Source organism: Macaca mulatta, chromosome 19 (genome assembly GCF_049350105.2).
Source record: "Macaca mulatta isolate MMU2019108-1 chromosome 19, T2T-MMU8v2.0, whole genome shotgun sequence".
Lineage (NCBI taxonomy): Eukaryota > Metazoa > Chordata > Mammalia > Primates > Cercopithecidae > Macaca > Macaca mulatta.
Genome location: NC_133424.1, coordinates 8237128 through 8252259, shown reverse-complemented (window position 1 = coordinate 8252259; position 15132 = coordinate 8237128). Strand labels below are relative to the sequence as shown.

The following is a 15132-nucleotide window of genomic DNA, read 5'->3' as shown; positions in this document are numbered from 1 at the left end:
TTGTTTTTCCCTCTCCTCCTCCTCCTCCCTTCTTCTTCTTTCTTCTTCCTTCTTCTTCTTCCTTCTTCCTTCTTCTTCTTCCTTCTTCTTCCTCCTCCTCTTCCTCATCCTCCTTCTCCTCCTTCTTCTTCTTCCTCTCCCTCTTTCTCTTCTTCTTCTTCCTCTTCTTCTTCAACAGAGTCTTGCTGTGACGCCCCCAAGCTGGAGTGCAATGGCATGATCTTGGCTCACCAAAACCTCCGCCTCCCGAGTTCAAGCCATTATCCTGCCTCAGCCTCCTGAGTAGCTGGGATTACAGGTGCACACCACTGTGCCTGGCTAATTTTGTACTTTTAGTAGCGTCGGGGTTTCACCATGTTTTCAGGCTGGTCTTGAACTCCTGACCTCAGGTGATCTGCCCCCCTCAACCTCCCAAAGTGTTGGGATTACAGGTGTGAGTCAAGGCACCTAGCTTTCTTCTTCTTCTTTTTTTAAATTAAAAACTACTTTGAAAAATAAGCTTATTTTTTCCTCTTTTTTCTATTAGAGATGAGGTCTCACTATGTTGCCCAGGTTGGTCTCAAACTCCTGAGCTCAAGTGATCCTCCCGACTCAGCCTCTCAAAGTGCTAGGATTACAGGTGTGAGCCACTGTGCCCAGCCCTAATGCCCACAATGCCCACATTTGTAGGAGAGTCTCTCTCTCATGGTGGAATTGAGGCTGCCTCTTCTTTTGGTGGGGAGTGAGAAGCAGAGAGCAGGGAGTTGGGCCCCCCAGGAGCCACATGCCCCAGGACCCACCTGCAGATGGAAATGGATAAGCTCAAAGATGCTCAGTCCCAAAGCAATGACAAATTCTAATCCATGTCCCTTGCCCCCTGAACATTTCACATAAATGGAATGATACACTATGTGGTCTCTTGTGACCTGCTGCTTTGACTTTACATATTTTGAGGTGTGTCTATAATGTGGTGTATGGCAGTGCTTCATTTCTTTCTCTTTCTTTCTTTTCTTTTCTTTTCTTCTCTTTTCTTTCTTTTTGAGATGGAGTCTCGCTCTGTCACCCAGGCTGGAGTGCAGTGGAGTGATCTTGGCTCACTGCAACCTCTGCCTCCCGGCTCAAGCAATTCTCCTGCCTCAGCCTGCCAAGTAGCTGGGATTGCAGGTGCACGCTGCCAAGCCCAGCTAATTTTGGTATTTTTATTTTTAGTAGAGATGGGGTTTCACCATGTTGGCCAGGCTGGTCTCGAACTCCTAACCTCAGGTGATCCACTCGCCTTGGCCTCCCAAAGTGTAGGGATTACAGGTGTGAGCCACCGCACCCGGCCAGTGCTTTATTTGTTTTAGGGCTGAATACTATTCAATTGTATGGAGATACCACATTTCGTGTATCCAGTGATCTGCTGATGGACGTTTGGGTTGTTTCCACCATTTGGCTATTTCAAATCATGCTACCATGAACAATTGCTTACAAGTTTTTGCACGGATGTGTGTTTTCCATTGTCCTAGGAAGGAAATTGCTGGAGTACATGCTAATCTATGCTTAACTTTTTGAGGAACTGCTGTTATGCAATCTCTTTTTTTTTTTGAGACAGAGTCTTGCTCTGTCTGTCGCCCAGGCTGGAGTGCAGTGGCCGGATCTCAGCTCACTGCAAGCTCCGCCTCCCGGGTTTATGCCATTCTCCTGCCTCAGCCTCCCGAGTAGCTGGGACTACAGGCGCCCGCCGCCCCGCCTGGCTAATTTTTTGCATTTTTAGTAGAGACGGGGTTTCACCGTGTTAGTCAGGATGGTCTTGATCTCCTGACCTTGTGATCTGCCCGCCTCAGCCTCCCAAAGGGCTAGGATTACAGGCGTGAGCCACCGCACCCGGTCGCAATCTCTTTTTTGAGATAAAGCCTCACTCTGTCGCCCAGGCTGGAGTGCAGTGGTGCCATCTTGGCTCACTGCAACCTCCGCCTCCCGGATTCAAGCGATTCTTCTGCCTCAGCCTGTCGAGTAGCTGGGATTACAAGTGGGCACCACCACACCTGGCTAATTTTTGTAGTTTTAGTAGAGATGGGGGTCTTGCTGTGTTGGCCAGGCTGGTCACGAACTCCTGAGCTCAGGCAATCTCCCCACCTTGGCGTCCCAAAGTGCTGGGATTACAGGCATGAGCCATTTCACCTGGCCTAAAACCACTGAATTGTGTGCTTTAAATAGGTGAAGTATATGGTAGTTGTTAATAAATATTAATAATTTGTTATTAAAATATTTTTAAAAAGTTGTTAATAAAGCTGTTGCTAAGAAAATTTTTGCTGGAGCCTCTTGCAGAGTTTTGGATGGGACAGGTGCACATGGGGCCTGAAGCTTCAGTTCCATTGCTTCAAGGTAAATTTGCCCCCTGATGCCGCCTGTATTCATGGATGAATGGCTGGACAGTAACGGGCAATGCCGGGGTTTCCACCATCACTGCTTTCCAGGCTGCCCTCCCAGGCTGGTTGGAGGGACTCTGTTCAGCTGCTGTCGTTAATCTTCCCCACCCAAAAGCCAAAGCAGCATCTGTGACTCACAGAAACGAACCAAGCAGGCTGTGAAGGAAAGCCAGATGTGGGGGAGGGTCCTGGAGGCTGGTGGGAGCTTGGGAGGGGAAAGGCAGTCCCAGTCCTCAGCCAAGTCCCCTGGGGGCTGGAGGAGAGGCAGCAGGATTGGCTTGCTTCACTGGACAGGGTCCTTGTGGAGGCCTGAGGCCTCCCGTAGCCTGCAGAACCTCATGCCCCGTATCTGTGAAACCTGAAGGTCTGGGGTCCAAAGATCAAAGGTGAAAGGCCAGGGTTGGCCGGGCGCAGTGGCTCACACCTTTAATCCAGCACTTTGGGAGGCCCAGGCGGGCGAATCACTTGAGGTCAGGAGTTCGAGACCAGCCTGGCCAACATGGCGAAACACAGTCTCTGCTAAAAATACAAATATTAGCTGGGCATGGTGGCGTGCACTTAGAATTCCAGCTACTAGGGAGGCTGACACATGAGAATCTCTTGAGCCAGGGAAGGGGAGGATGCAGTGAACTGAGATTGTGCCACTGCACTCCAGCCTGGGTGACAGAGTGAGACTCTGTCTCAAAAAAAAAAAAAGAAAAAAGAAAAAAAAAAAAAAAAAGAAATTCCAGGGTTGTGTGTTGTGTGTGTGTTTTTTTGTTGTTATTGCTTTGTTTTAAGAGAGTCTCACTCTGTCACCCAGGCTGGAGTACAGTGGTTCGATCTTGGCTCACTGCAATCTCTACCTCTTGGGCTCAAGCGATTCTTCTGTCTCAGACTTCTGAGTAGCTGGGACCACAGATGTGTACCACCATGCCCAGCTAATTTTTGCATTTTTAGTTGAGACAGGGTTTCGTCATGTTGGCCAGTCTAGTCTCAAACTCCTGGCCTCATATGATCCTCCCACCTCGGCCTCCCAATGTGCTGGGATTGCAGGCATGAGCCATGATGCCCGACTGAGTTTTGTTTTTATAGGGAACCTTCTGACCTAGGAACAGGTTGAGCTTGACCTGATGATGAACTCAATTCTGATCCTAGTTCCCAATGACTGACTCAACTCTGATCCTAGTTTTACAGATTGAACCCTAAACTCTGTGTCACAGACTGAGCCATGATCCTGGTGTCATATACTGAGCCTTGATCCTGATATCATAGACTGAACCTTATCTGGCTGTCATTGGTTTAGCACTCATTCTTGTATCATAGACTGAACGCCCATTCTAGTGTCACAGACTAAGCCTTTATCCTGGTGTCATATATTGACCCCGATCCTAGTGTCATAGGCTAAGCCCTAATCCTGGTGTTATAGTCTTAGCTCTTATCCTGGTATCATAGACCGAGCCCCAATCCTGGTGTCATACACTGAATCTTGATCTGGCATCATAGACTAAGCTCCAATCCTGGTGTCGTAGGCTGCGTCCTGATTCCAATATTATGAGCTAAGCCCTAATCCCCATGTCATAGACTGAGCTCTGTCAATTACCAACCACAATCACCCCAAATGATTGCCAATCACATTTGTAACAGACCCTCAGCTACCAGTCTGTCCCCTGTAGTACACCCTGGAGTTGGTGTGTCCCTTTGATACAACACTCTGATGGTCACTCCCCTTCTACTGATCCCCACCCCCATAGACTCCAGTCCCCTTAGGATGACATTCAGAGCCCTTCCCAGCTTGTCCTCTTACCTCCCCCTCACACACATGCACCCCCAACTCACCATTCTCCTGGTATCTCTGTGCCATTCCTACCACTCTTCCTGCCTGGCAGCTGAGGGCTCCGTCCCATCCTCTGCAGACAATTTTAGCCACAGGACTTTGGATTGCTCTGCCTAGCTCTTTATGGAAAAGGTTTGCTGATCCCTGCTCTAGAGCATGAGGTCTGTGAGGGCAGGGACTATATCTGACTCACTTTTACATCCCCAAGCTCCAAGGGGTAAAATCTTGTATCATCGCTTTCTATATGCCTGGCTTAGTGCTAAGCCCATCATGTACTTTTCATTCTTCTATACTCACAACAACTCTCTGAGTCCTCATTTTATAGAAAGGGAAACTGAGGTTTAGAGAGGTGCATTGACTTTACCAAGGCCATACCACTATGGTATGAGGTAGAGCTGGGAGTCAAATTCAGGTATTTCTGAATTCAAAAAAGAGCTCACAATCACCAGGCTATCCTGTGCTGTGCTGGGTTGGACACAGAGTCAGTGCCCATACATTTGCTAGTGAATGGATAAATGGGTAGATAAATGGTTAGACGGCTGGATGGATGGATGGGTGAGTGGATGGTTGAATGGATGGGTGGATGTGTGGAAGGATGGATGGATGGATGAATGAGTGGATAGATGGATGGGTGAATGGTTGGATAGGCAGATGGATGGATAGGTGGATGGATGAATAAGTAGATAATTGGATGTATGAGTGGATGGGTGGATGGATAGGTAGATGGATGAATGGATGTTTGAATGGATGGATGGTTGGATGGATGGAAGAGTGCATGGATGGATGAATGGATGGATGGAGGGATGGAAGAGTGGATAAATGGGTGGGTGGATGGATGGAAGAATGGATGAATGGGTGGGTGTGTGGGTGGGTGGATGGATGGATGGATGGATGGAGGGATGGATGGATGGATGGCTGGCTGAAGAGTTGGCTGACTGGCTGGTTGGCTGGATAGATAGTTGGATGGCTGCATGGTTGCAGGGATGAATGGGTAGATAGTTGGATGGATAGGTTATATGGCAGTGTCCAGAGCCAGTGATGCATTACACTCAGGAGATGGCATTCTGAGGGGGTGAGGAAGGAGATGTAAAAGGAAGAGGGACAGAATTGTGGCAGAAGAGCCACACAGGAAGGAAACCAAGGTGAGCGAGGCACAGACTGCACTCATCAGACATGCACCAATAGATTGAGGAATGAATGAGAAAACGTGAGTGGAATGGTTAACGGGGGCAGTTGATGGGGGAAGGGGCACTGGGATCCTTCACTAAAAGTCTCAGTTCTCCTCTCCCAAGCCTTACTTGCCTCCCCAAGTCCAATCCCACCCTTTCCCCAGGAAATTCCTATTAGGTGCCCAGACAGCCAGTTACAGAGCTTAAGAGGGTGATAAAAAGGCCATTCTTCCCTGCTTTCCAAGGCTACTGACAAAAGACACGACGTGAGGGAGTCACTCTCCCAGGGGAGCTAAGCCAGAGGAGACATGAGGCCTCAGGGAAAGGGGCTCTGCTGGGGATGCATACTGCTCCCCACCCCCATGCTCCTCTCCAAGGAGCTGTCCATCAGCCTGGATTCAGGTCCCAGGCAGCCTCCTCCACTACCAGCCCCTGCAGCATCAGCCATAAAAGGGTTTAAGAGTCACTGTCAGTTCCCACAGCTCACTCCCCCACCTGCTGGCATATAAATCTCAGCCTCAATTGCCTGGGCAGGGAGACAGGGGGAGCTGAGCAGCCACAAGAGGAGCAGAACTTCTTAGGGACCTGGGTCACAGGCGGACACTTTGGTGATCCATGGCAGATACACTGATTCTTCAGGATCGCCATCCATCATGGGATCTAAAAACCCTCCCCAGGCACTCCAGCTGCCCACATTGGCAGCTTTGTTCATCAGTCAGAACACATCAAAGTGGCCTCAGACAGAATCCGCTTCAAATCCTGGTTCCTCCAGCATACACTTGCTGTGTGACCTTGAGCAAGTCACTCAACCTCTCTGAGCCCAACTTCATGAGAGCTCAACAGCTAGCAACAACTTCTATCCTGATGATGACTCTTCTATTGCATCCCAGTTCCCTAGGCCATCCTCTCTGCCCCTAACTCCAGCCCCTGGGTCCCCTGATACTCCCACCTGCTCCCTGACCCCAGCACAGCACCTGGTATGCAATGAGCCTTCAAGGATGGTCCGTGGAATGAACCAGCTAGTCAGTCTTCCCATTGGCCCCCTCCTTCATGAAAACTCATTGCTACCTTGAACAAGTACGTGGCTCATGCAGGTGATGGTGGCCGTGACTAACAAGTCATGCAGGCTGAGCGATGTGGCTGGCCTGACCAGGAGGGGCTCATATGGGCAGTGGGGAATGGGGGACAAGGAAGCTCACGAAGCAACGAGTGCATGACCAGCTCTTATGATATTGTCCGGCACTGTCCTCTCGTGCCCTGCGTACCTGGACATCATCTGGTTATCTTCAAGGGCTAAACTCTTGAGCATTAAGTGTCTCTTTGATGGCTGGGTGCGGTGGCTCACGCCTATAATCCTAGCACTTTGGGAGGCTGAGGCAGGTCGATCACCTGAGGTCAGGAGTTCGAGACCAGCCTGGTCAACATGGTGAAACGCCGTCTCTACTAAAAATACAAAAATTAGCCGGGTGTGGTGGGGGGGCACCTGTAATCCCAGCTACGCGAAAGGCTGAGGCAGGAGAAGCGCTTGAACCTGGGAGGCAGAGGTTGCAGCAGTGAACCAAGATCATGCTCTAGCCCCGGCGACCGAATGAGACTCGGTCTCAAAATAAATAAACAAATAAATAAAGAAGTGTCTCTCTTTGCAACAACAGTTCACTCAGACCTTTGATGATATAATAAAGTCTGTTACCAGTCCCCAAAGAGGTCACCTGAGGCCTGGGGACCCTGGGGGTTGAGAGAGCAGGCACCAGTCGATGTGTGTATGTATGTGTGTATGTATGTGTGTTTGACTGAAGTGTGTGCCCAAGAGCCACTAATCCCCCCGTTTTTGTTTCTGCCCCGAGCCTCCTGTCCTGCACCTGGGCCAGAAACCCACAGTATCTAGGACCCCCAGGAAATCACTGGACTGCCCCTAAGGAGTTCAGCGGCTGAGTTAAGAGGGCGGACTTTCTTTCTGCAAATTTACCGCCTGAGACAAGTTCCTGGCCGAGTCTTGGGAGACATTGCCTCTGAAACAAGAGGGACCCCACAAGTCTGTGATAATTCCAGGGGGCCCTGGAGAATCAGGGGTCATGGAATCCAGGGCCGGTGCCAGCGGAGTCTGTACCCTGGCCAAGAAAAAGCTCGAAGGGGGTTGGCGGGCAGGCCGTCCTGGGATCCCCGCCTGGGTGGATGGCTCCCGCTGGTCACTGCCAGCTGCTTACCTCTCTTGAAGGCCCACCGCTTCAGCCACAGCTTGGAGAAGGCTGGCCAGGAGTGGTTGAGCACCGAGTCAGCCATGGGGGCCGTGCGTGCGTGCGTGTGAGAGCTCGAGTGTGAGCTGGGCTGGGAATCCCTGCCAGGACGGGGCTGCCAGTAAGAGAGGCGGAGACTGCCTCCAAGGTCTGCCAGATACATCAGCTGATAGAAGCCTGGGGCTTCAGCAGGGGGGCTGGGGTTTCCAGCTCAGGGGCCCAGGGGCCCAGGGACCCCTGGTTTGAGGCGAAGCCAAGCCCTTTAGCACCCTCTGTCCCTTAAACCCAGTCCTACAGGTCTCTTACCCTGGCTGGACAAGACAATCTTAGGGAAATACAAATACCACCTGGGTCCTATGGGGAGCCTGGGTGTGCATGGATGTCTGAGTGTTTGTGTGTGCGTGCGTGCCATCGTCTCGGTGGGTTTGATGATGCATTTACATGTTTGGAGAACACATGTTTCAGGGTTAGTTCTGAATATTAACTTGTCAATGTGGGGTGTATTTGATTATCTAGATAGTTTTAAAAGTGTCTCTGTGATTGTGTGTGTGTGTGTGTGTGTGTGTGTGTGAGAGAGAGAGAGAGAGAGAGAGAGAGAGAGACTGAGAATGCCCATTTGTATCTGTGGGGTCAGATCCACCTGCATGACTCATCTGTGTCTTGGGGAGATCTGTTTCTAGTATCTGTGAGGTGGTTTTGGTGTCTGCCTGGGTTTCTATGTTTCTACATATTTGTGTCTTCATCTGTTTCTGTTTTTTTGTTTGTTTGTTTGTTTTGAGACGGGGTCTTGCTCTGTCACTCAGGCTGGAGTGCAATGGCGTGATCACAGCTCACTGCAGCCTCCAACTCCTGGGCTCAAGGGATCCTCCGGCCTCAGCCTCCTGAGTAGCTAGGACTACAGGTGTGTGCCACCACACTGGCTAAGTTTTTTTTTTGTTTGTTTTTCTTTTTTGTAGAGCTGGGGTCTATGTTGCCCAGGCTGGTCTCGAAACTCCTGAGCGCAAGCGATCCTCCTGCTGTGGCCTCCCAAAGTGCTGGGATTACAGGCATGAGTCACACCACCTTTCTCTCTGTACCCAAGTGTAGGATATGGTCTGTGTGTCGACGAGTGCTCATCTGTGCAGGTGCTGCCCCCTGCTGGTGGAAGCTCCTTTATCAGCATCTTCACTCCTTGCGTCTGAAAAATCCCTACTTCAAATCCTGGCTTCAAATCCCAGCTCCTCCAGCACGTACTTGCTGTGTGACTCCCTCCTGCAGTCCCCTAATCCTTTACATTACTTCCCAGCCCCAAAGCACCCCCAGCCCCAAATCAGCCTCCCAAAGTGCTGGGATAACAGGCATGAGCCGCCGCTCCCAGTCTGTTATTTTTTAACTTTCATTTTTGACACAGGATCTCACTCTGTTACCCAGGCTGGAGTAGTGTGATCTATAGCTCACTGCAGCCTCGAACCCCTTGGCTCAAGCAATCCTCTTGCCTCAGGCTCCTGAGCAGCTGGGAATATACGCGCATGCTATCACACTTGCCTATTTTTTTTTGCTTTTAATTTTTTTGTAGGGATGGGGTCTTCTACGTTGCCCAGGCTGGTCTCAAACTCTGAACTTCAAGTGACCTCCACCCTTCCAAAGTGTTGGGATTACAGGCGTGAGCCATGGCACCCAGCCAAATCTCACATTAAAGATGCAACAGGGGTATCTATTTCTTTTCTTTTCTTTTTCCTTCTCTCTCTCTCTCTGTTTTTTTTGTTGTTGTTGTTTGTTTGTTTGTTTAGACAAAGTCTCACTCTCACCCAGGCTGGAGTTCAGTGGTGCGATCTCAGCTCACGGCAACCTCCAACCTCCAACTCCCGAATTCAAGCGATTCTCCTGCCTCAGCCTCCCAAGTTGCTGGGATCACAGGCGTGCACCACCATGCCCAGCTAATTTTTGTATTTTTAGTAGAGGCAGGCTTTCACCATGTTGGCCAGACTGGTCTTGAACTCCTAACCTCAGGTGATCCTCGGCCTCCCAAAGTGCTGGGATTACAGGTGTGAGCCACTGCACCCAGTTAAGTGTCACTTTTAAAAATACAACAGGGTATCTACTTCTCTTTCTTTTCTTTCTTTTTTTTTTTTTTTTTTTTTTTTTTTTTTTTTTTTTTTTTTAAGACGGAGTCTCGCTCTGTCGCCCAGGCTGTGCAAGCTCCGCCTCCCGGGTTCACGCCATTCTCCGGCCTCAGCCTCTCGAGTAGCTGGGACTACAGGCGCCCGCCACCTCGCCCGGCTAGTTTTTTGTATTTCTTAATAGAGACGGGGTTTCACCGTGTTAGCCAGGATGGTTTCGATCTCCTGACCTCGTGATCCGCCCGTCTCGGCCTCCCAAAGTGCTGGGATTACAGGCTTGAGCCACCGCGCCCGGCTCTTTCTTTTCTTTCTTTCTTTTCTTTTTTTTTTTTTTTTTTTTTGAGATGGAGTTTCACTTTTGTTGCCCAGGCCGGAATGCAATGGTGCAATCTCGGCTCACTGCAACCTCTGCCTCCCAGGTTCAAGTGATTCTCCTGCCTCAGCCTCCCAAGTAGCTGGGATTACAGGCGCCCGCCACCACGTCTGGCTAATTTTTTGTATTCTTAGTAGAGACGGGGCTTCACCATATTGGCCTGGCTGGTCTCGAACTCCTGACCTCAGGTGATCCAACTGCCTCGGCCTCACAAAGTGCTGAGATTACAGGCGTGAGCCACTGCACCCAGCTGGAATATCTGTTTCTAATGATGGCAGGCTAGCTTATTGCAGATTTATCCTCCCACCAAGAACAAAGAGAAAAGCTGGACAAAACTGGAAGAGTAAAAAACCACCCTTGCTTGGAAGGCATTGGCAGTCAGATTTGGAAGAATCACAGCCCTGGAAAGAAAGGAAACCTTGGGGCTGGACGCAGTGTTTCACATCTGTAATTCCAGAACTTTGGGAGGCCAAGGCAGTCAAATCACCTGAGGTCAGGAGTTCAAGACCAGCCTGGCCAACATGGTGAAACCCTGTCTCTACTAAAAATACAAAATTAGCCAGGCATGGTGGTGGGTGCTTGTAATCCCAGCTACTCGGGAGGCTGAGGCAGGAGAATCGCTTGAACCTGGGAAGCAGAGGTTGTGATGACCCAAGGTCATGCCACTGCACTCCAGCTTAGATGACACAGCGAGACTCCATCCCCCCCCCCAAAAAAAAGGAAACCTAGGAAAGTGAGAAGGACATAATGATGCAGTGCTTTTCTCTCACAAACAAGTTGTTGATTTGAACACAGTTCTCGAGTGAGTGGGAGGCAGACCAGAAAAAGCCTGAGAAGCTGAATGTAGCTCTTAGCAATCTTATGTTGGGGAAATAAACATTGGAATTCAGGGTCCACAAAGAGGAGGTGATTGAGATGCCTAAAAGACTACACCCTAGGAGCAAGGAGGGACCAGACATAGACTAGCCCTCACCAAGAGCAAAATCCATCTTGAAGTCAGCGTAGGTCATAATCAGATTAAAGTGATCTTTCCTTTCTCTAACTGCCTGCCCAAAGCAAAAGTAAACCCTCTACGGAGAAGAATGACACCATAAAGAGACACAAATGATCCCTATTGTTTTTCACAAACAAGGCCTGGCATTTAATCAAAGACTACCAGGCATACTAGAAGACAGAGCCTCATACCAAAAAACAAGAAGAAAAACAGACAATAGCAACAGCCCTACAGGAGATAAAGAGGTTAGAATTAAAAATACAACAGGCCGGGTGCAGTGGCTTACATCTGTAATCCCAGCACTTTGGGAGGCCAAGGCAGGCAGATCACCTGAGGTCAGGAGTTCAAGACCAGCCTGGGTAACATGGTGAAACCCCATCTCTACTAAAACTACAAAAATTAGCCAGGTGTGGTGGTGCACACTTATAATCCCAGCTACTCAGGACGCTGAGGCAGGAGAATTGTTTGAACCCAGGACGTGGAGGTTGCAGTGACCTGAGACTGTGCCACTGCACTCCAGCCTGGGCGACTCTGTCTCAAAAAAAAAAAAAAAAAAAAAAGAGAGAGAGAGAGAGAGAATACAGTAGCATATGACACAGGGATGGGTGGATGGGATCCTCAAGAAGTCCACTCTAGCACACTTGCTTACAGATTGAGATCCACTATGGGTGTGACACAGAACATTTCAGAAGATGGTGGGGACTGCTCAGGAAGGAAGGCTTAGGGACAAGGTCAGAGTATGAAGGTATAGGTGAGGCTGACAATGTTTTCTGATCTGTCACGTGCCAGACACTGTACTAAGATCTCACAGACAAAACTTCCTAACAGGCTGAGCGAGGCGGCTCATGCCTGTAATCCCAGCACTTTGGGAGCCCAAGGCAGGAGGATCACCTGAGGTCAGGAGCTCAAGACCAGTTTAGCTAATATGGTGAAACGCTGTCTCTACTAAAAATACAAAACTTAGCCGGGCGTGGTGGTGCGTGCCTGTAATCCCAGCTACTTGGGAGGCTGAGGCAGGAGAATTGCTTAAACCCGGGGGGTGGAGGTTGCAGTGAGCCGAGATTGCACCAATGTACTCTAGCCTGGGTGATAGAGCAAGACTGTGTCTCCAACACACACACACACACACACACACACACATCCCAAAAACTCATAACGGCCTTTTAACAGATGAGCAAACAAAAGCTCAGAGCAGTTAATTCATTTGCCCAAGGCCACAGAGAGGACAGGGAACTGGGATTTGAACGCCCGGCTGTCCAACACGGTCACCATATCATCTACAACAGTATTGACCATCAGCATATGCCCATCCCTGTGTCACGGGCTGGGGGATGGCCAGGGAGGCCTGGAGACAGCCCAGACTAGAAGCACCGACGTGTTTGCAGTTGGCATCTACTGGGTCTTCAAGGAATAGTGAAAAGGCTGCCTCTACCAGGAAGCCCTCCCAGAGTGACTCCCAGTCACAACAAGGGAGTTGAAACGTGGCTGATTATGAGGGTAACCCTTTCCTGACCTCCTTTGGTTATCAGGTTCTTTTCTCAGAACTGCAGGTGACCTGGCCTTGGAGCATCAGCCCCCAGAGTCACTCACCCGCTCCATCCTCTCTGCCCCAGCTGTCCACTCTTAACTAGACTCACTCCCTCCTGGTTCTGGGGCCACCTTCCTAGACCTCAGGGTGCCTGAAGCCCGCCCTGCAGCACTGGGGGCCGGCAGGAAACAACAGACTGGGTGTGCCCAGCAGAAACCGCAACCTTCCTCCCCTCCCCACCCCCCACCCCTGGTCCCAGGCAGGCGGTGGTGCGGGAGGCCCCCTAAGAGGCGGCCACGAGAGGAGCCAGGGGATGCCTCCCAAGCAGGAGAACTCAGAACCTTCACCTGGAGGAAGGCTGCCTGGGGAGGGTCGTGCACTCTGAATGATCTCAGATCAGGACAAGACCCTTCTCAGGGCCGGTTCTCAGCCTTCGGCCTTAAGTGTGAGTTTGTTTTGACGGTGGATTCAGAATCTGCATCAGGGAGGTTCATGGGGTGCCCCGGAATCTGCAGTTTAAGATGCAAAGGGCACCTGAGCCTTTGCCACAGCTCCCCCATTCATTCTCTGTCTCCTGTCTCCATGCCGGAGGGCCTTGGCTACAAGGAGGTCTATCTTCCTTTCTTTTTCTTTTCTTTTCTTTTTTTTGAGACTGAGAGACTCACTTCAACCTCGGCCTCCCAGATTCAAGCCATTCTCCTGCCTCAGCCTCCTGAGTAGCTGGGACTACAGCCGCCCGCCACCACGCCTGGCTAATTTTTGTATTTTTAGTAGAGACGGGGTTTCACCATGTTGGCTAGGCTGGTCTCCAACTCTTGACCTCAAGTGATCCACCCTCCTCGGCCTCCCAAAGTGCTAGGATTACAGGTGTGAGCCACCACGCCCGGCCTCCACCTCCCTTTCTTACCTGGTGGCCCCTCACGGATCCCCGTCCCCTGGGGTGACCTCTTATGACCACAGATCTCTGCACAAAGAACGTAAGGGTCAAACAGCTTCCCCCACCCACTCAGGAAGCAAGCTGACTGCAAGGGGGAGAGAGGCAGTGATGTCTGTCTGCTCGCTGTCCCCTGAGACTTCCCAGACCCCACCACCACTCTGTCCCGATGGGTGCGTCTCTCTCCACTTCCCAGGATATGTACTCACCAGATGGAGCTCGGTTCTTCGACCTGTAGGCACCCAGCCTGGCTACCAGCTCCTGCAGCCCCCATGACCTATGGCCAGGGTTTCGATCTGGCCCAAGGGTAGAGCCTCGGATAACCACAGAGTGGCCCAACAGCACCTCGACTTCCTCTTTTTCAACTGCCTGCCTGCATGCTCGCCACTCTGCTCCCAGCTGCAGGCCAATCGAGGGGCCTAAGAAGAGTACAGAGGATGGGGGTTCTAGAGGAAGAGAGCCCTGCTCCCACCCCTCAGCCCTGTGCATGCAGGTGTCTTGAGGAGGAGGCGTGGGGAGCTGGGGGGGAGGCCCAGCATCCTCAACCCACACCCAGCAGCTTCCTGTGGAACCAACTGCTGGAGAGAAACAGGGTGTGGGGGCCTCACCCAGGCACATGGGTATATAGACAGCAACATACAGGGACATGCAAGTCATGTGTATCCGTAGAGACTCAGGCACCCAGACGAACCCCAGCATGGTGGGTACACACAGAGAGACAGAAACACACATAGTTACATTGTTACGTGGGTACCTGGAAACTGGTGGAACAACATGGTGTGCTGGTAATGTTTAACAACCACCTCTCCGATTTGTAGCCATTGCCAATTCTCCTGGTGTAAATACCCCCAGCATGGCTGATTTCACCTACCAATCATGTCACCAAGCATAGAGTTGATAGGAAATGCTCAAATTTGGCTTTAAAAAAACAAAAACAAAAAAAAAAAAACGTTTATTTTATTTTTAGAGATAGGGTCTCATTCTGTCATCCAGTCTGGAGTGCAGTGGAGAAATCAGAGCTCACTGCAGACTCAATCTCTTGGGCTCAAGTGATCCTTTGGCTTCAGCCTCCTGAGTAGTTGAGATTACAGGCACATGCCACCATGCCTGGCTAAGTTTTTTGTTTATAGATAATTTATGTATAATTTGTATATACTTTATATATAATTATGTATAAATTATATATAGACTTCATAAAATTTATATGTAATTATTATATATATATATTTTTTGAGACAGGCTCTCACTCTGTCATCCAGGCTGGAGTGCAGTGGGGGCAATTTTGGTTCATTGCAACCTCTGTCTCCTGGGCTCAAGTGATCCCCCCACCTCCGCCTCCTGAGTAGCTGGGACCACAGGCACACATCACCAGGCTGGCAATTTTTTTTTTTTTGGTTTGTACTTTTAGTAGAGACAGGGTCTCACCATATTGCCCAGGCTGGTCTCGAACTCCTGGGCTCAACCAATCCACCCACCTTGGCCTCCCAAAGTGCTGGGATTAGAGATGTAAGCCACTGCGCCCAGCCTAATTTGTTTTTTTTTTTTTTTTTTTTTGGTAGAGACAGGGATTTTACTATGTTTCCCAGGCTGGTCTT

The 15132-nt window shown here is 50.3% G+C and overlaps 1 protein-coding gene and 2 long non-coding RNA genes across 4 annotated transcripts in view; 1 reads left to right on the top strand and 2 right to left on the bottom strand.

Annotated features, from left to right (window-relative positions):
* ARHGEF18 (Rho/Rac guanine nucleotide exchange factor 18) overlaps positions 1-14659 on the bottom strand; it is a 129195-nt gene extending 114536 nt beyond the window's left edge. Inside the window, exon 1 of one of the 2 annotated variants that reach the window (XR_013409658.1) lies at positions 13747-14659. The gene's annotated coding sequence lies outside the window, so the exon portion shown is untranslated. The remainder of the gene's footprint in view (positions 1-13746) is intronic. The other variant, XM_028839557.2, reaches the window with a different exon arrangement.
* On the top strand, positions 69-8183 carry LOC144337058 (uncharacterized). Its single transcript, XR_013409681.1, has 2 exons — positions 69-298; positions 6892-8183. It is a non-coding gene; the product is annotated as an uncharacterized LOC144337058 (long non-coding RNA).
* On the bottom strand, positions 9611-11641 carry LOC144337057 (uncharacterized). Its single transcript, XR_013409680.1, has 3 exons — positions 10770-11641; positions 10005-10152; positions 9611-9698 (listed from the first exon to the last, which is right to left on the bottom strand). It is a non-coding gene; the product is annotated as an uncharacterized LOC144337057 (long non-coding RNA).
* Positions 14660-15132: the final 473 nt, after the last annotated feature.